The following is a 24,540-nucleotide window of genomic DNA, read 5'->3' on the forward strand; positions in this document are numbered from 1 at the left end:
TTTGATATGCAGGTCATAATTGTGTATGTACAAAGAGCACTATATGTATACAGCAGTAGTTAGTGTCAAATAATGTTAAATTGTACGTATAAAGCATTTCTTAACATTATAAGCTTAAATTATTTTCTAAACTTCACTGAATAGAAACCATTTAAAAAACAGTTAATGTTTCTAATGTTTGTTGAAAGAGAAAAAGTGGAGAATCATATACATTTTTGTTATTAACTAATTAATTTGTTCTAATTAATTAATTTTGTTAATCATTGTTCTACACTTTATTTCAGGTATAAATTCGATTTTGAATACCAGATTAGCGCCATAACTTTACTCTGTGTGACATCTTCCCTTTACGTTGTAATTTGAGCATCAGCAAAATTCTGATTTGTGTGTGAAATGTTAAGGACCCTGTATACCAGGTTAACGCTCTCTGTTTTCGGTCTTCAAAACAGAAAACTATTATTATTATTTACATGTAAATTTTACATGAATTCATTTAGCAGATTACTTTATCTAAAGTTCTCCAAAGGACGGAATTAAGGGAAGCATAGTTTTATTTTATTTTTTTGCCTCTGGGGGATGGTACCACAAGGTGTTCAACGAATGCATTTAGGATGATAACGGGTAGACCAATATCGCTATTGGTAATTTAACACAGTAAAGTTTAGACCAATATCGATTTAAGTGTAAAGTGTTAAATGCAAAATGCAAAACATCAGTGTTTAAATGCAAAACATTCCACTTTAGCACAGTATACTAAGTATATCTTTAGTTGGACTTCATCACTACTTCTGCACAATTAAAGTGCATTAAGTTGTTAATTAGTTGTTCCAATTTAGCAGACTTTAAGTATACCAGTTTAGTATATAAACAGTATAATTGCAGGGCATTTTATTAAGTGCATAAATCAGAAAATTTATTTGTAGTATACTTAGCATGAAATAAATGTATTTTAAATACATTTAAGTATATTTATTTTTCACTAGGGTATACCAGTGGATTATTTGAGGTTATGGCATTGCTCTTAAAATCATGCTGTGTTGACTGGGCAAGCTCATTTTGTTTTCATTTACAGGAAACATCATGAAGAAACTCCTGGACAATTTGGGTTTAGCGGATTACTATAAAAAGAAGCTCACTCTACACACAGTACTGCAGATCAATAAGAACAGTATCACAGATGTGACTGTTCAGTCTCTTTCAGATCTGCCGTGGCTATTCTTGAAGAAGCTGATGATGCTACAGAGAACAGCGAGGAGTGTTATGTGTTCTTCATCAGACGGTACAGAAGATTCAGAGAGTGATGATGATCAGGAGAGTGAATCAGACTGTCCTCAGTCAGTAAATCCTTTAGACGTTTTGACTGCAGTGTTTCTTTGTTCTGACAGTTTTCTTCAGCAGGAAATGATCGTGAAAATGTGCATGTGTCAGTTTGCTGTTCCTCTGCTGCTTCCAAACAGTGAGAACGATCAGATCACTCTTATGCTTTGGGCAATGAGAGATATTGTGAAAAAATACAGACCACACTCATTATCAGATCCAAGTGCATTTGTGGAAGAAAGGATTGCTCTGTCAGAATTACCTTTAGTGTCTTTTGTGAGACTTGGTAGGTGCAACATTTCCAAATCAGACATTCTGAATAAGCTGCTCAGCAATCCACAGCAATACACTGATACTTTTGTGCACTTCAACATGGATTGTGGAAACATCAACAAGAAAATATCAAATGGGTTGGTTGAGATGACCTGGTATCTGCCTTGTGGAAACAAGAACATAGATGTCTTTCCTGAGCCTGTAGCAATCGCGAACTTGAGAGGTGACATTCAGAGCTTTGAAACACAGTACACTTTTCTGTGTGAGGCTTCAACTGCTGTGTTTGTGTTCTTTGAACCCCAACGTTTAGATTCACATTTAATTTCAGTCCCCAGTCAGAAATCTAATCCTCAGCTATTTTTTGTTGGAGACTCCAAAAACGAGATCATAAAAGCTACAGTCAGCAAGCTCAACTTGAAGAAAAGTAATTTCATTTTTAAAGATAAGCAAAATGATGCAGACTTTGTCAACAAAATCCAGAACAAGTTGCAAGATGCAATTACGTACAATAATCATAAAACCTCAGTTGTTAATTTAGCTGAGATTGCAAGAAATCTGGGAATCTTGGTGGATGAGGATGTTGAAGGATGTCAGCGTGCCAAAGCAGGGGCAGATGAAATCACTTCAAACATTTATGATATAGTGCAGTTCAAGAAGGAGGAGCTGCCCTTGCAAGGGGAAATATTGATGAAATTGGCAAAATTAGAGAAGGAGAGGTGCCGAATGAAGAAAGTTGGGGAAAAGAGTATTGAGGACTACAAAGATGAACTCCAGATTGAGAAATATAAACTCAGACAAGAGCAATCCAGAAAAGGCATGTCTGCTGCCATAAGCTGTTTTATTAGTGCAGTATCATCACCAGAAAGGGCCTATTTCTTAAAATGGTTGAGAATCAATTTGGAGAATCGCTCACATGAAGTACTGCCTCAACTCAGAGAACTGTACAAACAGAAATGTCAAGATACTTGTGGGAACAAGACAGAAATAGCTGAGCTTGATAAACAGATTTCAAACAGTTCTTTAGGAGTGGAACACTTCATTCGAGAAATGAGCCAGATTTACGAAGCTGCAGTCTCACTCTCAGAAGATGCACTTTACTGCAAACAATTTGCACGTTTACCTAAACTCTGTGCTGAACTACTGCTGGATGGATTTCCACTTGAACTTATGGATGGAGATTCTTCAAATGTCCCTGTAAAATGGCTGTCTAGTGTGTTTTCTGAATTAAATACACTGGTGGAGCCCAAAAACAAGATTATGGTTGTCACTGTTTTGGGCGTCCAGAGTTCAGGAAAGTCAACGCTGCTGAACACAATGTTTGGAGTTCAGTTTGCAGTGAGCAGTGGAAGATGCACCAGGGGAGCCTTTCTGCAGCTCATTAAAGTAACCGATGACTGTAAAGCACAATTAAGTTGTGATTATATAGTGATAATAGACACTGAAGGACTGAAATCCCCTGAGCTCGCACAACTGGACAACAGCTATGGACACGACAATGAGTTGGCAACTCTTGTTGTTGGACTGAGTGATGTAACAATTGTCAACATTGCCATGGAGAATTCAACAGAGATGAAAGACATTTTACAGATCATTGTTCATGCCTTCCTCAGGATGAAGGAAATAGGTAAGAAACACACATGTTTGTTTGTACACCAGAATGTTGCTGATGTCTCAGCTCATGATTCAAACTTTAGATATCGTAAATATCTGTTGGAGCAACTGGATGAAATGACAGAAGCTGCACCCAAAATGGAGAACAAACTGGAGTTCAGTAAATTTAACGATGTGATGAACTATGACACTGAGAAAGGTGACCACTACATCCCTGGACTGTGGCATGGAAACCCCCCAATGGCACCAGTGAGTATCGGCTATAGTGAGTCTGTGTATGATCTCAAAAAGCATATAATGGAGATCTTCAGACGTCACAAGTCCAGTGACTTGAATGAATTTATTAGATGGACCAAAGACTTGTGGACTGCTGTGAAATTTGAGAAATTCATCTTCAACTTCAGAAACCGCCTGGTGGCTGATGCATACATGAAACTGTGCACAGAGTACAACACATGGGACTGGACACTGAGAAAGCAGATGCACACATGAACATTACAGGCTGAAACAAAGATCTTAAACTATGGAAAATTTAACTCTATGGAGTTCACAGTTGAAGACGTCTATTATAATTTACAACGAGAAGCAGAATCTGAGCTTTCAAAGGGACAAGATGAAATTATTGACAAGATCCAATCATACTATGAACAAGGAGAAGGTCATGTTGAACTTGTGGAAAGCTATCGACAAAGATTTATAAACTCTGCCATATCTCTGAAGAAAGAGCTTTCAAATTCCATCACAAACAAACTGAATGCAGCTCTTTCACGTCGAAAGGGAATGATGAAGGTGGAAGGAATCAAAAAGACATACATGGACACAATGGAGAAAAAAGTGCTGGACTTGCTGAAATTCTGTCGTGAGAACAAATCAGACATGTCAGACTCCATGCTGGATGAAGCATTTGAACAGATGTGGGAGGAGACTGTCAGCACACTGTCATACACAGGGCTACAGCAACAAGATATCATGACAAGAGTTCTTCTTGATTTGAGGAGAAATCTTGAATCCAGAGGAAGTTCAATGGCTCAAATCTTAGACGAAGTGAAGAATCTACATAATGTAGGCCATGGAGATTTTGTTTTCTACAAAGGTGACTTTATATACAAGATGTATCACGCTCAACGGATCAAGACTGTTCAAGAAATGTCAGACAACCTTATCGTGGACTGTTGGAAATTTGTTCAAGCAAAGAGGGAAAGTAAGAATGATTATGATGACACATACATGCAGGCAATTCTCAACATGATTGATGAGAGACTTAAGGCTCATGAAGGTTTTAAGATAAAGGAAGATTTTGAACTGTCCCTTAAATTACACATCTGTGGCTTTGCAAGCAGTGAGTTTCAAAATATTCATAATGAATTTATCCAGGACAATAACCCGCGAACAGCCTTGGAGAACTTTAAACATTCATACTACTCTAACTTCATTGACCTTTACCGTTAACGAGACCAGTGTCAGAAGAAAGCGGATGAATTTATGTTTAACTGCCTAACACCTGCCTTGGAAAGATACGTCTGAGAAGATGGTCATGGAAATGGCAGGTGAGATGCTGATTGGTGAAAACTCAGTTTTTGGAACAAGGATGTCATTTCAGAAGTCAGTCTTGAAAAATCTTCTTGATGTATCTGAATTTAAAACCTATTTGAAGTTCATTCAGTCATATAAACAGTTTGTTAAAAAGGTAATTTTTTACAAAGTTAAAAATCACTTTACAGGAGAGAACAAAATGATCACATTTGAGGAAAAGCTCCACAGTGAAGTCATAGAGGAAATTACTCTGGCGATCAAAAAAGCAGAACAAGACTCAAAGAAAAATGACATCAAGGGAATCATTGAAAACATCTGCAAGGAACTTGAAATCAAGCTTGTTTTCCCCAAGGATGTTGTGGACAAAATCAGCACACTGAACAATGCAAATCAGCAAAAATTCACTGAATCCCTTCAATGTTCTGTGAAGGACATGGATAAATCACTGAAAACCAGTTTTCAAGAAAGAGATTTTCAAAGCAAAATAGATTGTCTTCAAACCAAACCAGAGGATGTGCTGTTCAATCGAGTGTGGGGCTGTGGGAAACCGTGTCCATTCTGTGAAGCACCATGTGAGGCTGGAGGAGGAGCCCACACTGAACACTTTGTCTCAATCCACAGACCAAAAGGTCTCGGCTGCTACGGATTTGATGATTCTAAAAAACTAGTGACAGACATCTGTACATCATTAGTGCACAGTGACAAATGCTTTAAGTGCCTTGACACCAATGATCAGTGGCATCCATACAAGGAGTACAAAAAAATCTATCCAGACTGGCGAATCGATCCAGACCCCAGCATAAAGGCCTCACTATACTGGAAATATGTGATGACAAGTTTCATCAACTGGTTAATTAATTCTGGAGACTTCATTTGCCAATCACATGTAGACAGTGTTACCTGAATAAATTCTGATAATTGTATTGTTAAATGTGATTGTCTGTTGTGCATCTGCAATTCAACATGGTCACCAAAATCAAACAACTAGCAAACATATAACAATATATGAAAATAAAACATCGTGCATAAAGTGTCAAAAAAGCACCACAAGTGTTTACTATTAACACCATTAGCGTGTAAGCTCCATTTACACAAAGTTAAAGTTAAAGCTACACTAGTTGCGTCAATAGTTTAACACCAAGGGAGTTATTTTCAACACTAACATAAGTGTAAATAGAAACCCTGAGATATTTAAATTTAATATTTATTTTGTTTGCCTAAAACACGTGTGCATTATAAATAATTCAACATAATGTATCAGTTTGAACTTTAAGTTTACAATTAAAGTTAGAACAATTAAATCAACTTAAAGGTACATGCAATATATTCACCATCTGCCCCATATAAACTCTGTCAAAGGGAGAGAGCATTGACTTGGATGATGTTGGTTCAATATAAAAATGAAATGTAAAAAAAAAAAAAACATTTCAGAGGGCTGTAGCTTTAGTGTAGTGAAGCTTCATTTAACGAAGAGTAACTGTTAGCTTAGCTCACTACATTTTCCGATTAGCTTGCCCAGCACTGCCGACGTCTTGGAGAATATGATTCAAATCTGAACAAGTAACACGTCTGCAGCTTTTTGACCAACTGAGGAAAAAAGCATTACAATATATTGAGCTACCAATGGTGATTTAGTCAGTTAGCTCAACCCTTCCCTGGTGAAAAAAGTATACCAAGTATACTTGCAGCCAGAATAATTGTCAGTATACTTCAACTGTGTTAATGATTAGATAACTTGAAGTGTGCTATTTTGAAACAACTATTTTTGTACTGTAAGTTTATTCTACAGTAGTTGTAGTTAAATTATATTAAAGTATAACTTTAAGTGTATTTAGTGTACTTGTTTGTACTAAATTGGAACAACTTCAAGTATACTTAGTACTCTTTAAGTATATATCTATTTAAATGCTTGATTAGTGATATTAAAGTATTTTTTTGTATTACAAGTACATTACAAATTATTTATGAGTGTCTTTGCAACACACAAGCAATTTACTATAAATGTACTATTTTTGAGTAAAGATATGCTAATTTCTTCCCACTGCTGAATCCACTTTTCAATGTCATTAATAAATACACAACTTCAATTACAGACAGAGACAAATTATTAACAATACAAACAGTGATTATTTAAACCTGAAATTGTTTTGCAAAACATAAAATGCCCCAACCATGTCCTTAAAGGAGCAATGTATAATATTTACAAGGATCTATTTACAGAAAAGCAATAAAATATACATAACTATGTTTTCAGAGGTATATAAAGACCTTACTTAATGAACCGTTATGTTTTTTTACTGACTTAGATTGATTAATTTATATCTACATACAGTGCAGGTCCCCTTACACAGAAGTTGCCATCATGTTTCTACAGTAGCCCTAAACAGACAAAGTTCTCTACTGAGCACGTTTCATTACTTTGTTGTTCTTGCGAATAAAATACTGACATAATGATGAACAAGTACATTAACATTATCAATAACATCGATTTATTCAATAAAGTAAATACAATTCCTTAATTTACCTTTGTAAAGAAATCTCATTGCTGTCTGCCGTCTTTACCGACAACATCTCTACCTGTGTCGGCCATCGTTGATTGTCTAAAGGGAGGGTTGAGCGGGGGACTGAGCCGTTGGTTTTTGCAACCTCACCACTAGAATCTGCTAAAAATTACACAGTGCACCTTTAAATAAAAAGAACACTGAAAAAACAAACAAAAAAAATAATATAAAACATTTTGTAACAGCAGCAACACATAAACTTCGGCACTAATCATGCAGCCCAATAATAAAGGATTGGTTCACTCAAATAACTTTTTCTTGATGTTTTAATAGTCATTGTTGCTGATAAGAATTATTGTTTAATATATACCATGATAACCATAAAACCGTGATATGTTCTGAGACGATTATCATACCATAATATCTCATACCATTACAACCCTAGTGAAAATATAAATATAAATATATAGGCGTGCAGTATAATTTAATAAATATATAATAAATCAACACACCTTTATACAAACACAAAGCAACTTTAAGTTAAGTGCAAGTGGAACTATGACACAAAATACCTTTTTTGTAATCCATATTAAGAAAGCCTACTATAACTAGAAGTTTCTAGACCCAACTTACATTCTTCTGAAGCATAATTCTTATAATGCAATTAAATGTGTTATTCATTCTGCCAATACAGTTTGAATAAAATGGTTGCACACAATGTATCAAACATCAAACATCACTGATCCTTGGATTTTATGATGTCATTAATGTGGTGTGAAAGAACCAGTAATTTGTCTGGCCTGTGTGTGTGTGTGAGTTGATCAATGTTTAGATTTAGATTTCATTATTAAATATTATACTGCTTCAGAAAACACATTTGTGCTGCTTCACTTGAAAAACTAGCAATTCATCCAAAAATGGAAAATATATATATTTTAAAAACTTTCAGAAAGTGATGTTTTACATCTTGCATAACACTATGCCAATCAATAAAATCAATATGAATTCTACTTAACTTACTTCACTTTAGGCCTGTAATATTCCAGCCATCTTTTGCCTTTAACATCCCCAGCACTCCATGCTGCCTTGCTCTGAAAACATGATTTAAAAAACATATGCTCGTATGATTTTCAAAATATCAGTCTGAAATGGTAAATAACGTTAGCAAAACAAATGCTCCTCGAGCCACTTTTACCGGGCATCGCCTGCATTAATAAATTTAAGTATCATCACATGGATATGCTAGATTACACTAACCAAGCGGATCATAAATAACGATTTAAAAAAGGTTAAAATTTAATTTATTGTAATATAGTGAATGGGTTGGTCTGCCTTACCTTGTACCGATATAAAGTTGGTTCGACGATTGACGTTTGACAATTTGTCAAGAGATTCAGCCTTGGAAATCTTCAATAATTCTTTAACGATTTAACAAGAAACATAAATGTGTAGTAATTGTTTTCAAATGTAGAAGAGAACACACATTGTTTTATTGGTTTTAATCTGCCTTAAGGAATTATAACTAATAGACCTTATAATGTAAAAGTGCAGGAAATGGACTATCTGCAAAGTGCAAAAAGAAGAGAAAAAAAGCACAATTATTCCATCTTCTTCACTTGTGAAATGTATGAATAATAAATCTCAAATCAAAGGGGTGTGTCTTATTATGTGTTCATAAAAGAACATTTAGCTGTTGGTTGGTTTTATTCACAGAACTGTAGCACAACAAAAGTTATTGAAATGTACCGACTGAGAAAAGCTTGCAAAGCATTACAAAGATTGTGCAATTTACTGCCCCCTAGAGGAACATATTGCACTTGTCTTGACCAAGTCTGACTTTCAGAAATTTAAATAAATTAATTTAGAATGCATACCATTTGAAATGTAAACTTAAATGGGTGTGTCTTGTTATTTATTCAAAGAACAATATTTACAGCCATCTTTTACTATCATATGTAAATCAGGATGCATACTATTGAATTGAATTTGGATCTGTTAACTCACTTATTTTTAAAACATACAGTATTCCATCTCATCTTCAAAGGATTTGTCATGTTACTGGTTCCTAGAAGAACATTTTGATGGTGGTTTTATCCACAGAACTATAATAGAACACAAACTATTGAAAATAAACCCAATACATGATTTAGTTTCCAATAAATACAGTCTTCTATCTCAGCTACAAAGGCTGTGTGTTTTTACAGATTTCTTATAGTACATTGTGCAGTAGTTTTCATTGTCAAAAGTGATGCCGAAGTCACGCTATTGACACAAAAAATCGCTTAAGCAACCTTCCATACAGTCTCCACTGTGTTACTGCCCCCTAGAGGAATGTGCTGTAGGTGTTTTGAACGAGTATGACATTCAAAGTTATAAATTCTTTTAAAATCAATAAAGTCTTCTATTTCAGCTCCAAAAGATGTGTCTTGTTTCTGATTTGAATTCAGGGTTTACAAGTACAGACAGTACAGTACAGGGGGAAGTCGGTTAGAGAGTCAGACTCCTAATCGAAAGGTTGTGAGTTCAAGTCTTGGGCCGGCAGGAATTGTGGGTGGGGGGAGTGCATGAACAGTTCTCTCTCTATCTTCAATACCACGACTTAAGTGCCCTTGAGCAAGGCAATGAACCCCCAACTGCTCCCCGGGCACCACAGCATAAAATGGCTGCCCACTGCTCCGGGTGTGTGTTCACAGTGTGTGTGTGTTCACTGCTCTGTGTGTGTGCACTTTGGATGGGTTAAATGCAGAGCACAAATTCTGAGTATGGGTCACCATACTTGGCTGAATGTCACGTCACTTTCACTTTCAGACCAAAAGTTTGGACACACCTTCTCATTCAAAGAGTTTTCTTTATTTTCATGACTATGAAAATTGTAGAGTCACACTGAAGGCATTAAGGGCTATTTGACCAAGAAGGAGAGTGATGGGGTGCTGCTCCAGATGACCTGGCCTCCACAGTCACCGGACCTGAACCCAATCCAGATGGTTTAGGGGTGAGCTGGACCGCAGACAGAAGGCAAAAGGGCCAACAAGTGCTAAGCATCTCTCGGATGGAGATCAGCGAAGAAGAAACCCGTTCCTCCAGACTACAGGTGAACCAGTCTAATATACTGCTAGAACAGGAGAGGAACATTGAGATAACTTTACACACTAAACACTTCTCACAGAAGGATTGGGGAAGACTTGCTGAATACAGGATTTCAGATGCATGTTTGACGTGAAGCTCATGAATCAGTTTTAAAGCACCTCAGAGGATGGTGCTTCACAGAGATACACAACTTCTCTAAACCTTTGGCTTCTCATGAATCTTAAAAGATCTCTCAGCAAATGCATTGCTGTAACTCTACTGGATTGTACTGTATGCTGTGATTTATTGGAATAAATGTGATGATTTTTTAGTTTTAGATGAATTTTATGTTCATATTATTTAATTCTATTTTACAATGGATGATAAATTAATAATGGGTCATAATGCATGATATTAAATCAGATTACAAACATTTTTATTATAAATGCTTTATCTGCATGACTCCCTTTATATTTTACACCATGTACATTTTTATCCACTCCTCTATTTGTGGCAAAATCGTGACTCATTAGATAATGTTTTTCTTTTATTTTTTCATGACAAAAATATTATACATGTTACCAAACACTGTTGAAAAGTAGTCTAATGTAAAAGCTATCAGAAGTAATCAAATTAAACTGCCCAAAACTGTCTTGTGTTTTGACTGCAATTTACTAACTAGAATATAATGTCATTTGTAGGACACCAGAGCATAATATATCTTAAATTGTCCTACCTGACAGCATTGTAACAGCTTAGAAAGCACACATGGAGTATAGATGTTAATTTTCCTAATACTCTGTGAAATGCACTTGCAGTGCTCAATCAGTGTCCTTCAAGCTTTCCTGATCTGATGCATCACTCCCGCCTAGTGACGCATTATCATTGTGATATAATTGATATGATCTAAGAAGTGAACGTGAATTGAGAGAGCAGCAACGGTCAAATGTAATATGAAATATGACGTGAATAAAAAGGAGTTATGTATTATGTTATACATTAATATTATGACTATATGCCTGGGATTAAACACATTTGTCCCAATTCTAGGAGTCATTCAGGATTATGGATGCATTATTTGTTCTGTTGATATTATGTAGGCTATATCAACTTTAATATTAAGCATCCGTCTTAAGACCTTGCATCATGCATTGCCTCCCCCTCATCTGCTGTACTGTCAAAGTCCTGTACAATTAAAATGTAGAAATACATTTCAGATCACCAAAGGTTAAAATTGTTTACATTTTTTTTCCTTCTTTTTTTCTGCCTTTTAACAGAATAAAAAATTTGCACGCAGTGTAAATAAGTATTTGACCTCAAGTTAGACTGCAGTTTAAACACTAGGGGGCGTATTACTGACACATTGGACACAGTGTATTATTGGTAAAGCTCAACAGTAAAGACCATTTTTGTTTCCACTGAGCCATAAAAAACAAATGCAACTTCTGGTTGCAGTTTTTCTCAATGTAAAAAAACAAACAAACAGTTTACAGATGCATGTTTTAATAATTAGTACAGTACAAACTCTGGGAGATAATATTAAGGCCAGATTTTGGTTAAACAAAGTTAAACTGTTTGCCTATTTTACTCTTTTAATTAATTTGCCTAATAATTTGTTTTGTTTCCACTATAGATATGAAAAATAAAGTCATGCAAATAAGAATCAGATATGTCAAATAACAACTAAATAGTTTATTTTCGATAAAAAAGTTCTCACTCTGAACTCTGATCCTTCTCTTTGGAAATTATTTTTACTGTGGGACTTTGCTTAATCTGTGTCTGGGAAACCAGCTCTCCTGGTGCATTCAAGGTCAAGACACTTCAGGACGTTCATTTAGAGACGAGCACACATCAAGCACAGACTCGTTTCTTTTGGTATCGTCTATAGGTTCTGCTGAAGTGTTTTCCCTTGGCTTGTGAAAGGATGTGTGGTTCTGTGTGCACGGGCCACACTCCTGTTCCTGCTGAACTGAGCCAGTAAATCAACACAACTGATATCAGCTCAGAAGGCACCGGAGCTCAGGTCCTGATCTCTCACGGATGACCATTTCACATAATTACAAAATTAGTTAGAAAGCCAACTCTTACCTTTTCTGGAATGTGATTTCTTGCCACCATTTACCATATTATATTATTACACTTTAAATCATGTTAAATTGCATCTTTAAAGCTGATGGTTCATGTTAAAGAACTCTGAGTGGGCGGGGCTATCTGTTTGTTTCACCAATGGTAGACAGTGGGTGCTTGGGAAACCTGTTTAAAAACAGTATTATTTTTGCAATTCTATTCAGTGACTCTAGTGGCGCTGAAATTACATGCTTTACCTTTAAGAAAGATCATCTGCTTCGAATAAGAGATTTTCTCACACAAAGATAGCTTCAGTCACATGGGAGCTGTGTTCCATTTTAACTTTGGCACGTTTCTCTATTCTTAAGCAAGATTTATCATTACACATGTGTGTTTAATTATGACATTGCACATTTATCATCTTCAGTTTAGATATGTTTGTTAGTGATGCTAATACCTTCCTTGTTATCAATTGAAAAACAGGCTGAGAAAATTCTATCAGCAGTTCATCCAGCCTTATATTGTTTGACACAAGCATGGGTTTCTCTGTACTGTGGGAAACAGAAGGGGATACTTTAAAGTTTAATGCTGCTCTTTTCATATAGAGAAATATTTGAACCACAAATTATTCAATGTTTAGTTTTGATTGAGGAACAAGCCCATAATCTCATTTGGTTCCATGTATTCAAACCACATTTATGCACATCACTTTGCTTATGTCAAAGATTAATTTTGGGTATCTTAAAACCACTTGTTATGTACTAAGATTTAAAAGCAAAAGTTATATTTGAGTTTTACAGTAGACTGGAAGGTTTTCAGTTATTAATCAATTTTACTCTATTTATCACACAAAGCTTTTATAGGGCTCCAAATGATTTGGATTATAGTAGACTACATTTTAAGCACTTGTTTATTATTATTATTTTGGTCAGTTGTATTGAAAAGAGCAGCATGAACATTCTTAAAAGTATCTCCTTTTGCATTCCACACAAAGAAAGTCATACAGATTTCAAACAATATAACAATAAGTGGCGACAGAACTTATATATAGAATATATATGTATATTTACAACTATTATTGGAATACAACCCTTTTGAAAAAGATATGTGACCCTGGAGCACAAAAGCAGTCTGAAGTAGAACTGGTATATTTGTAACAATAGCAAAAAATACATTGTATGGGTCAAAATTATAGATGTTTATTTTATGCAAAAAATAATTAGGATATTAAGTAAAGATCATGTTCCATGAAGATATTATGTTAATTTGTTACCGTAAACGTTTTAAAACGTAATTTTTGATTAGTAATATGAATTGCGAAGAACTTCATTTTGACAAATTTAAAGGTGATTTTCTCAATATATAAGGATTTTTTTGCAACCTCAGATTTCATTTGATGTATGAATATCAGTTTCCAAAAAACTGACCTTTATATGAATGCTTATGTGCTCCAGGGTCACATATACACTTAATTGTGTTGAATGTGTACTTGTGGTGTACTTCAAATTGTGAGGTATTTATAAATGGAAAAAACCTGTACTTGCAGATATTATAATATTAATTGACTATGACTATTTCTTAAGCACTTTTAAAAATAAATTTTAAAAACCATAATAATGTATTTCCATAATAAATTATTTCCATAATAAGTGTCCTTTTTGAAAGTATGCTAAAGTGTACTTAATTGTCACAAGGGTATATACATATATTATCAGTTTCTTTGCCATGATAGCACATATAAAGGACGTTTACTTTCCAAAAGAAAAAAGCTGCAGTTTCTTTTCAGATGAAGAACTTAGCCACTGTGAACAAAAAAGCAAACCGTGCACGTTCACCAATCAGCTAAGCTCTGCACCCGCTCAGAACAGCATCACAAATGCTTTGCTAACCTCCCTAATGGAGTTCCCCTTTTCATTCTGTCATGTCAAGTGACCTTTTTCCAAATTTCCTCCATTTTTTGTCCATGTCCTCCTGAACTGCTGGTAAGGCCATGGCAGTGTGGTAATCCCTGGCAATGTGATTTTTCACTACAGTCACAAATCATCATGCCAGGAACCCACACAGTCACAACAAGCCGTCCCACCCCAGCTCCTGCTTCTCTCATGCTTGGCTTGACTCTAGGTATTTCCCTAATTATCCACTGCACCCAGATGAGAAACTTGATGCAATTTTCTCTCTAGAAAGGCAAGTTTTGAAATGAACAGTTGACATCACTTATTGCATCCAATAAGATTAATCTGCGATCTTTGTGAGGCAGATGTGAAAAGTCTCGTGTTATATTGGGGAAAAGACTGTTATCTGAAGGTCTGTATCTTTTGCACAAAAAAAAAAATACTATGTCAGAGTATAGTGATGTTCTCAGATGGTAACACCATACAGACATGCTGTAGAACCATAAATTGCATTTGCATGGTACTTTAAGAATACCACAGTATTACCATGGTACAAGTCAGGAAAATCATAGCTATTTTGTAATAAGACATGTAGCAGTAAACATGCAATCTGAATCACTTCCATGTTGGCTGGTTTAGGTTTTACAGTTTAGCAGGCCTATGCAACCCTTCATTTCTGCATTTACTTGCCTCCCAAGACGAGTGAACCTGATTAAGTCATTTGAAGAAATCATTAGTCATGTGTAATCATGTCAAAATGCCTGTGAAGGATGTTTTATGAAAACCCATTTCCTATGACGTCCTCCATTTGGCTTTTCTCTCTGTCTGATGTTTCTCATATCGCTAAATTAAGTCATTTTCTTGAAACAAGGATGGGTCAAACAGACCGCATCACATTCTTGCAAAATAAAGTGCAGTCTGGGGTGATGGGAAATCCATAAGCCTCACAAACTCCTAAGAAGCACTGTAATTCTCCAGTCGTAATATTGCTTGCTGTTCTGAAATGTCCAGTGATCCACGCCAGGAGGATAGTCATGGGGTCCAGCGAGGCTACAAAACAAAATATGTATATAGAAATTAGAGCTGAATGTCATATTCAAATCTAAAAATAAAATAAAAATGGTAATAATCAGTGTTGGGGGTAACACATTATAAGTTACATTATCAGAGCACTTTTTTAAGTAACTTTTAAAGTAAGAAATTACTTAAGAAAGAAAAAGATCTGAGTTTCTTTTTTAAATAAGTAACACAAGATCTTTTGTTTTCCCATTTATTCAGTGACAGTTCTCCTGAATCTGTGTTGAGAGTCTGAGGCTTATTCATTTCACTTTTGATGTGAAAAGAGCTTAACAATTGCCCAAAAAATGACTAAGTCGAACTTAGTTGACAAAAAGTAAGGCAAAAATATTGTAATACATTACTTTCCATAAAAAGTAACAAATTTTTTATGGAGTAACACAATATTGCAATGCATTACTTTTAAAAGTAACTTTCCCCAACACTGGAAATAATAACTAAAAATAGATACTTATTTTAATTTTGACCAGGTTTAGTTGTGTTTTTAATGAAATAGTGAATCATATAAAATAAAATAGTAAAATAATCTCATACCATTTTCTAAATTTTTATATTAAATTATGCCATGTGATAGCTTAATGTGTCCTAAATCTGCAAAAAAATATTGAATATGCATGCTATGTTTGGTGGATATGTATACTGTATGTACGATTGATATTTATTTGTGTGATTCATACGCCACACAGTGACAGATGGGGTTGACTTTTTTTTCAAAAAATATTTTTTTTTTGTACATTTTACAAATTCAAACAAATTGTAAAATTTGTAAAATAATGAACTTATCCAGTGAAATTAATATATTTTTTTCATCTTTATATTCATCTCCCAAGCAAAAATAATTGAATTGCAATTAGGAAAGTACCAACACTAATAATAACTACAATAACTATTGAAAATCTCAGCATGATGTTTACAATTGCAGCTGTGTTGTTACAAATTCCTTGCATAATTTTCATTATAGGCGAAAATTTTAATATATTAGCCTACACAATCTCATGGTAATCATAACTATTTTATGTGCTGGCTAACTGGTGGACCTTCATGCTTACCTTTTTCTAAAAATCATTGGTTTTTGTACAATGCACATCATAAAAATTCATACTAAAGTGGAAACTTGTAATATAGTTGGCTTTTCAGATGAGATGGGTTGTTAGGAAAATGTTTATACTGCTCAAAGTGACAGGTCCTCTCCCAAATTTTTTTTAGTAATTTGATACTATTCATTATATAATAGATCATGCAATATTTTTGTTTGACCTCCCGTGGCAGACAGCCACCATTTTCTGAAAGTCAAGCACTGATCCAGATCCTTCTTCTGGTTCCAGCTCTTTTATTTCTGTGCTCTTGACAGATATTGGAGCAGTGTGCTTGATCTGTGTGGCTCTGAGTGCAGGCCAGATTGTGTTTTTGAGGACATGACCTGTGGGCTTTGTCTGATAAGAATCTGTGATACTGTAATAATGTGATTGTTGTGTCTGGAGCAGCCCCTGATTACAGAAGCTAATCAAACGCTGCTTCCGCTCCACGTTGTGTAGAGTAATGTGGGTATGAGTGAAGAAACGGCCTCATGTCCTCAGCAGACAGGAGGAATATTATATTACGTGATACATTGTGCATGCGGCTAGATCCTGCTCTTCAGGATCGTTAGTAATATCATTACTGATTATAGCTTTCTGTATAGTACTTGATACACATTTAGACTATATTTAGAAATGACATAGGAATTAATATATAAATATATATATATATATATATATATATATATATATATATATATATATTTAAACATTTCAAAATATAAAAAAATGGCCAATTATATTCAATTATTTTGGTATATTAGTGTTGAAACGAAATATACTTTCTGTTTCTAAAATATATTAAAGGTCCCCTTCTTCGTGATCCCATGTTTTAAACTTTAGTTAGTGTGTAATGTTGTTGTTAGAGTATAAATAATATCTGTAAAATTCTAAAGCTCAAAGTTCAATGCCAAGCGAGATATTTGATTTAACAGAATTCGCCTACAACGAACGACCCGTTTGGACTACAGCCCTCTAGTTCCTGCAGTAATGACGTCACTAAAACAGTTTTTTGACTAACCTCCGCCCACATGAATTCACAAACAGGGGGGCGTGGCCTTGTTGTGCTCCGACGGAGAAGAAGGAAGAGCTGTGTTTTTGTCGCCATGTCGTTGAAACGCTGTTATTTTCATCTCGGAGTCCAATCACCTTTGTTTGGGCTTCCCAGGGACGCTGTACTTGGAGATTAATGGTTACAATTTATGTTTAACTCTGTTCCCGAAAATTATAATCCACATGTAAAACTATGTGCAGCACATTTTGCTGAGGACAGCTTCCTCAATCTCAATCAGTTTAATGCCGGATTCGCACAAGATTACTCTTGAAAGATGGAGCAGTTCCCTCTTTGTCTGTAGAAGGTGTTGTTTATGGACCACAACCGGTAAGTGCATTTTATTATTTAAGTTGGTGCAACGCTGTTTAGCTTTGGTAACTAGATGTTAGGACTGTGCAAAAAAAACGAATGCGATTTTCATGCGCATCTCGTCAGTAAAAACGCTCCTGTGATTATAAATACATCTCCAGCACGTGCGTTCTAGCCCAATCGCACATTTCCAGGAGGGCAGCGCGCGCTCAGCTGCTGTCGAATCACAACACAGGAACCGCTGGCCCAATCACAACTCATTACGTATTTCTGAAGGAGAGGCTTCATAGAACAAGGAAGTCATCAGCCCGTTTTTATGACAGTGAAAACAGCTGTATACAGATAGGTGAATTGTGTGAAAAATACTGTTTTTTTAATAATGTACATATATTATATGTTATATTGTACACTCTAAACACAATCAAAGCTTCAAAAAAGCGCGAATAACGGGACCTTTAATTAAACAGCATATATTTGGCATATATTTAAAATATATTTTGCCCACAGAAAAATGGGGTTGGTTTCCTTAACTGTACATTCAACCTCCAAGCTTAAAATCTTACAGTCGCTTAGAAAATTAATATCAAGCAAGGTTAATAACTACACTTAGTTGCAAATCTGAGCATAATGTCCCTAGTTCCAGCTTTGTTGTAAGGTTTTTATTTTTATTTTTTTAACACTGGTTACTCTTTACCTCATATTTTGTTTAGCTGTGCAATGTGATGCAAGAGAATTGCTTTAATGTGAGATGATTTGTGAGCAATTGCATTGCAGACGATTTTTACAGTTGTCAGTCACCATGAATTTATGAAACTATAAAGCCATGTGAAAGCTGTCTGCCAATTTCACTTTTTTTTGCACTAACCACAGATTTGAACAGAAAGGTTTAGGGTCCTGGAGGAAAGTCTTCTTGCTCAAATGTTGCTCAAGAGACAAACAGAAGCTCTCAGTTAAGAATCAACTGTACCTTAAACAGCAACAAATGAAACATGTACTAGAATATTATAGATAAATAAAAAGATTTGTACATATTTGAGTTCACACTGAAAAGCCTTTGGTATCTGGTAAAAATTAAAAGTTGTGTTCAGTTTGAGACACGGTTGAGTTTATATTATACAGTCTTTCTTCAAGGCTTATCCTCTCACAAAACTATAAAAAATAGTGTAATTTATTTGAATCCGTTTTAACTCAGAAATAGCTTTTAAATTTCACAAATAATTACAAAGCAAAGGCAATTAATAGATGAAAAGTTGTAGAAAGAAGTCATATTTTCTTGTGAAGTATTAATAAACACAGCTATATTTATAACTTAGAAAAATATAACATATTTATATATTACATGACCTCAGAAGAAATGCAATATAGTGAACTGTATTTCTGACACTTTTTTTTTTATTATTTATTTATTTTTGGTCACAAAAGCCACGTGAACATTTTTTGAGAATTCTCAGTTTGTGTTCTACATAATATAATAATGGTAATAATAATACACAGAATAACACAGAATAAAAACTGAAACCTCTTGAGATAGTGAGTCTCCGTAGGGTTTGAGTAGTTGTTCACACACGCTTTCGGATATAAGAGACACAAACTGGGCCCCAGAACATCTCACCCATGACCTCTACACGTGATCCTTTGTTTCACTGCTGTTTTTCTGCCTTTCAGCGGCCCTCACTAGCCTCACCGAAGGTTTTTCTGATGGCCTTTCCTGGGAATTAATGACTGCTAATGAACAAGGGGGGCCAAGGCCAAAGCAAAGTGGTAGGAAATGATCTGAGAAAGTACAGCTCCTGTCTCTCAGTGCCTCCATTACTAACGTGAATGTGCACTCTCTGTACAGTCAGGAAAACAGCACTGATCCTCCTCCATCAAGCCCACTCATACTGAACACAGACCCCGGTCTAACCTTATCATGTGAGCGAACTGAGATTAGAGGACCTGGCCCCTCGTTCAACATTGCCTCACTGGCCACGAGTCAAGGGTGCTAGATTAAATTAGAGCGCAGCCTTTCACACTTGACATTTAGTGTGGCACAGTCTATCTTCACCTTACTTCCACCTCGCCCCCTCCTGAACGAGTCTTCTTAACCCACACAGACTGTGTTTGGTCTGGACTGGATTACTCATTAGACTGCTTAAATCAGCATGACTTCAGCAATGCTTTTATGTTCTCTAAGAGCTGGGTAAAGAAGTCTTAACAATCAACGCTGTAAGTTTAACTGTTTGTGGGATGCCACCCATGCGAGACTAAGACTACGCCTTAAAGGGTGCGGCTACGTCTCATAAGACTTGAGAATAATATATCAATAAAATAAAAGGTATTTTAAGGGTATTTAAAGAGTACACTGTTGTGACTAAAAAGTGCATATTATAATAATGCCAGATTTTATTTTAAAGTACATTTAGAATCATTATGTTTTAATAATTGTATCTTGTTTTAAAGAAGTACACTTATTTAGATGTGTTGATTATTAAGCACATGTAAAGTACTTGGATATCATTTAAACTGTACTTTAAGGTGCATATTTTAAAGTAAAAATTGCGACGTCATTAAAATCTGTAATTACAAATATATTTAAATACATGACATACAAGTTTCAATAGAATTAACATTAACAGAAATACTTGTAATCTTTAAATATATTTCAAAGACAAAAGTCATTTTGAAATGAGCCTATACATAAATATGTACTTAAGCGGTTCACTGGAAAGTTCAGTTAAAGCTGCATTTAAAAATACAAATTTCATTCAATTACAATTAACATGCATTAAGTGTGTGAAAACATTACATTCAAAGCATAAACTGTTTTATAGTATATTATTTCTGTAAAAATAAAAAATCAATACATGAAATCAAAGTTTCCTTAAAGAAACATGGTAACCATCTGTCACTACACACATATCCATATAAACTATTTTGAAGAAAATGATTGTTTCGTTTACATCACACTGAAATGGTGGATGCTTGTAATAAGATTTAAAAACACATTCAAATACGTTCATTATCAGGAGATAAATGAACAATGCACCATAAAATCTCATTTTAAAATACATTTATCAACAATTTAGTCTTAAATGTTTCTCTTAAAATGTGAAATAAAAATACAAATAATAAATGAAATGATTGTAACTACACAATCGAGTTAAAAACAACATGCAAGTCAATTAAATTGCTTCCTGAGGGACTTAACTTCCTATCTGACTGCAGATTATTGGGATCTTGAGCACATTTTGAGATACTTTCACTGGAATCTTTTAAGACATTACACTGATTTTTTTTCCCTCAGGAGAGAAATATGAGAAGCATGGAACTTAAGAAACATCTGTTTGCTCTCAATATAATTTCTCACAAGCAACTAACTTAACAGTTTGACACTTTACTTTCCTCTGAGATATAACTGACGACTAGATTCTTTAAAAAACCTTTGCGTATATCATAAAAAACAGAAATCCTTACCTTTTTTAGCCTCTTTTAACTTCTCCAGGATCAAAGCAGAATGAACTGCCTAACAGAGACAAACCAGAAGAGCGGTGGTAGAATCTGAAGGAAACTCCCCACTGTTTATCCCTGTCTGGCTCGGCCAGTCTTCAACATCATCCCTTCATACCGCTCTCATTATAGCCTCAGCCCACTCCGCTTTCACAGAGACGCTCCAGCATCCAGCAGTGTGTGTGTGTGTGTGTGTGTGTGTGTGTGTGCTGGAGGAAACTGGCAGTAATCCTGTAAAAAGTTCCTCAACTCTGAGACTGACTGTAATCAAATGCGGTCGTTAGATGAGGGGCTCATAAAGGAGAACTTGAGCTTTACTCATCGCTGTTGTTCCTGCCAGTCCCACCCTTTCTTCTGCTGGATGCCAAGCATTGCTGCTCTCTGCTACTCTATGTTTCTCACTCCGAAGGTTAGAGGTACAAATTTAAACAAACCCCTAATCTGACGAAATAAACTTTGGTGTGCACCATTTATGCAACAGATGCATCATACTACCTGTTGACAAAAACTGTGCTATTAGTTTCTAAGTCATGGACTTAACAATATACATGTACAATATATATGTATGTCTGGCGTATTATAAAACCTGGGAACAAATCCAATAGATTTACCTTTAAGGAGAGACCAACATATTGTACCTTTATGTATTGTACCTATATAGAGTGTGCCTGAAGCCTAATCATGTGTGTAATGTGTAACCTGCGCACTTTTGTAGTCATTGTGTGGATCTTAATCCTGTGCACAAAGAGTAATAAGAGCTTTGGACACACTGTAACATCATATCCTGTTGTGTTCGGATTCATTGCACGCTCTGCCTCAGAGCTCAGTTCATCACCTGAGGACAGCGCAGTGGATCACAATAGAGCCAGTGTAGGGGGATTTCACTAATATCACCAAGCTTGTTTGCCAGTGTACATCAGGTCCACTATCATGGGTGTTGAGATTGGCTGCAAGGGTGTTGCTATGTATTTAGGGTGTTCTGGGTGGTTGTTGTTAAGTGCAAAATACCCCATACCCAAGTGTCTGTGATGTTCTTGTGTATGGATATGGGAACTTTTTTCCCATAAATATCTTTTTTTATCATCATAAATATCTTACAGGTTAGAAAAGTAACCTCTTCTCAACAAACTGGAAAATCTGAAGTATCATTCATATTTAGCACAAACTGTGCAGAATGAAGTTAGCGGTAAATATCACCACTATTTCAAATCTAAGTGGGTCAATAAATATAGAAATTGCAAAATAAGTTTAAAATGCATGTAAATGCTAGGTTTTGTATGGTTTTATGGATTTCTGTATAATTTTCAGCAAAAAAAAAAATAAATAAATTGATGTTAAAGTGTCATTATGCAATAACACAATAATTATAATAAATACTATGTCAAACTACTTCTTCATTTGCAACTAATTTAATTATATTTTATTTTACTTCATCGTGACTTTAAGACAGTATCATCACCCTCCCTGTTTTTATGTTATGCCACTAAAAAAAATACCAAAGCTCATTCAGAAATGAAAAACATTTTGATAACAGAAGAGCTGTAAGGCACTGTCTTTTGTATGTAACCTATTTTTAAATAAACTGATAATGCTAATCAGAAAACAATTTTTATTGTGACATGTATGTCATGAAAACTGACACTTCTGGATGTACAAGCTCAAATTTACACATTGTGAAATGTTTCATAGTGCAATTTGTAACTCAAAGCACTGATAAAATGTTCGCTTTAGTATCCATTACAGTGAACATCTATGGAGCGCTTTAAAGTCAACTACCTTTAAATAAGTTAAAGGTAAGCTGTTGACATGCTTAGCCTAGATAAACAATAAAAACACATTTGCTTTAATGGTGCACACGTTTGAAGGAATCTGTCGCCCCCTTGAGTTTTGGAGTTTGTTACATCTACAGTGATAATAAGTTCAATCAAATAATTTTTATAGAACATTAGATCTATATTAATCATTCATTTGCATTAGAAGGTAACACAAAACTGGTTCTTACCACTTCTTGACAAATCACATTAAAATTCGAAAGCTGATTTAATAAAGAATCCAGAAATCCAGCATGAATAAGGAAAACCTTGACCTAGTGACTCCATCAGATGGAGAATGGGGCGCCTGACGCCTCCGTGTCGTCCTCTAAATTGGGCTTTATGAGTTAGCATTGTGCTGTTTGTGCATTAATCTTACCCCACAACGATTCAATGAGCGATTTGTTGCCGTGTCCTATGTGGCACAATGCGTCTCATTCACCACCCGCTCCCTGTGTGGGAAGATCTGGCCGATCTCTGTCTCTCTCTAACTGTCCTGAGCGAGATCCAGGCAAATAGGTCCTTTCAGTCTTCATACCACTGCATCAACCATTCATTGTTATTTCAGTTTCATTTGTGTACATGATGATTATCACACACACGGATTTAATCACCATTGTTTATACATTCAAAGTTTGATGAGTAAACTGCAACGGCATTGATTACGAACAAAGTCTGTTTACGATTGTTTGTTTGCCACTGGAATAAATCTCATTCTAATAAACTAATATCTCCAAAGCACAATGAAAACTTGGTAATGCATTGCTTTAAAGTGATGACTTCAAACGTCTGGTATTCCCATCCTGCCACTGGCACAGACGGAGGGCAGACCAGTGGGCGTCTTCTAGAAGGACCCAACACCAGACCATGTAAGGCCGGCCAACGTGCCCAAATATAAATATCAAAGACCAATGCAGGGAGAGAAATGGATGTAGAAGGAGAGAAAGAAACAGAGCCTCGCAGATGTTTTCAACTCGTCAGGAACGCCGCCGCTCGGCTGTGGATGCGGTCCATATGTGCTTCTGGCTGGATGTGGAGGATCACAGAGCATTTCTGCATGTCTGCATGCAGCAAAACCCAGTGTAGTTAATGAGATCGCCCAACTCTACCGCCACTTTGCTCTTCTGCTTTGATAGGCCATGTGGGCCGCCTGCTTCAATCTGACCTTCCTGCAATTTCAACACTTGGCACATTAAAATAACAAAGTCCAGATGTCTGATTAATGAGAGCCACCAACCCCTTTCAACCTTTGCACTCTGTTCAACTGAAGACATGCAATACATTTAATTGCTGGAAAATATGGTGCTTCGAAAGAATGATGGTGACATTGAAGGGACTATTATCTGATTTAGTGAAGTCAGTTCACTTGTCATGCAATATCTGCTTAAAAACTGTTGGTTAATATTTCATTCCAATAGAATTTTTTTATATAACATAATAAGGTAAACTTTAGACTTTAAACTT

General features: G+C 35.5%; 1 long non-coding RNA gene and 1 pseudogene across 1 annotated transcript; one reads left to right on the forward strand and one right to left on the reverse strand.

The window, feature by feature from the left end:
• The window catches only part of LOC113109583 (interferon-induced very large GTPase 1-like), a 50,462-nt pseudogene extending 44,161 nt beyond the window's left edge, over positions 1-6,301 (forward strand).
• An 8,457-nt stretch (positions 6,302-14,758) lies between these two features.
• On the reverse strand, positions 14,759-21,603 carry LOC113110443 (uncharacterized). Its single transcript, XR_003293140.1, has 2 exons — positions 21,233-21,603; positions 14,759-15,310 (listed from the first exon to the last, which is right to left on the reverse strand). It is a non-coding gene; the product is annotated as an uncharacterized LOC113110443 (long non-coding RNA).
• Positions 21,604-24,540: the final 2,937 nt, after the last annotated feature.

This window comes from Carassius auratus, chromosome 10 (genome assembly GCF_003368295.1).
Source record: "Carassius auratus strain Wakin chromosome 10, ASM336829v1, whole genome shotgun sequence".
Lineage (NCBI taxonomy): Eukaryota > Metazoa > Chordata > Actinopteri > Cypriniformes > Cyprinidae > Carassius > Carassius auratus.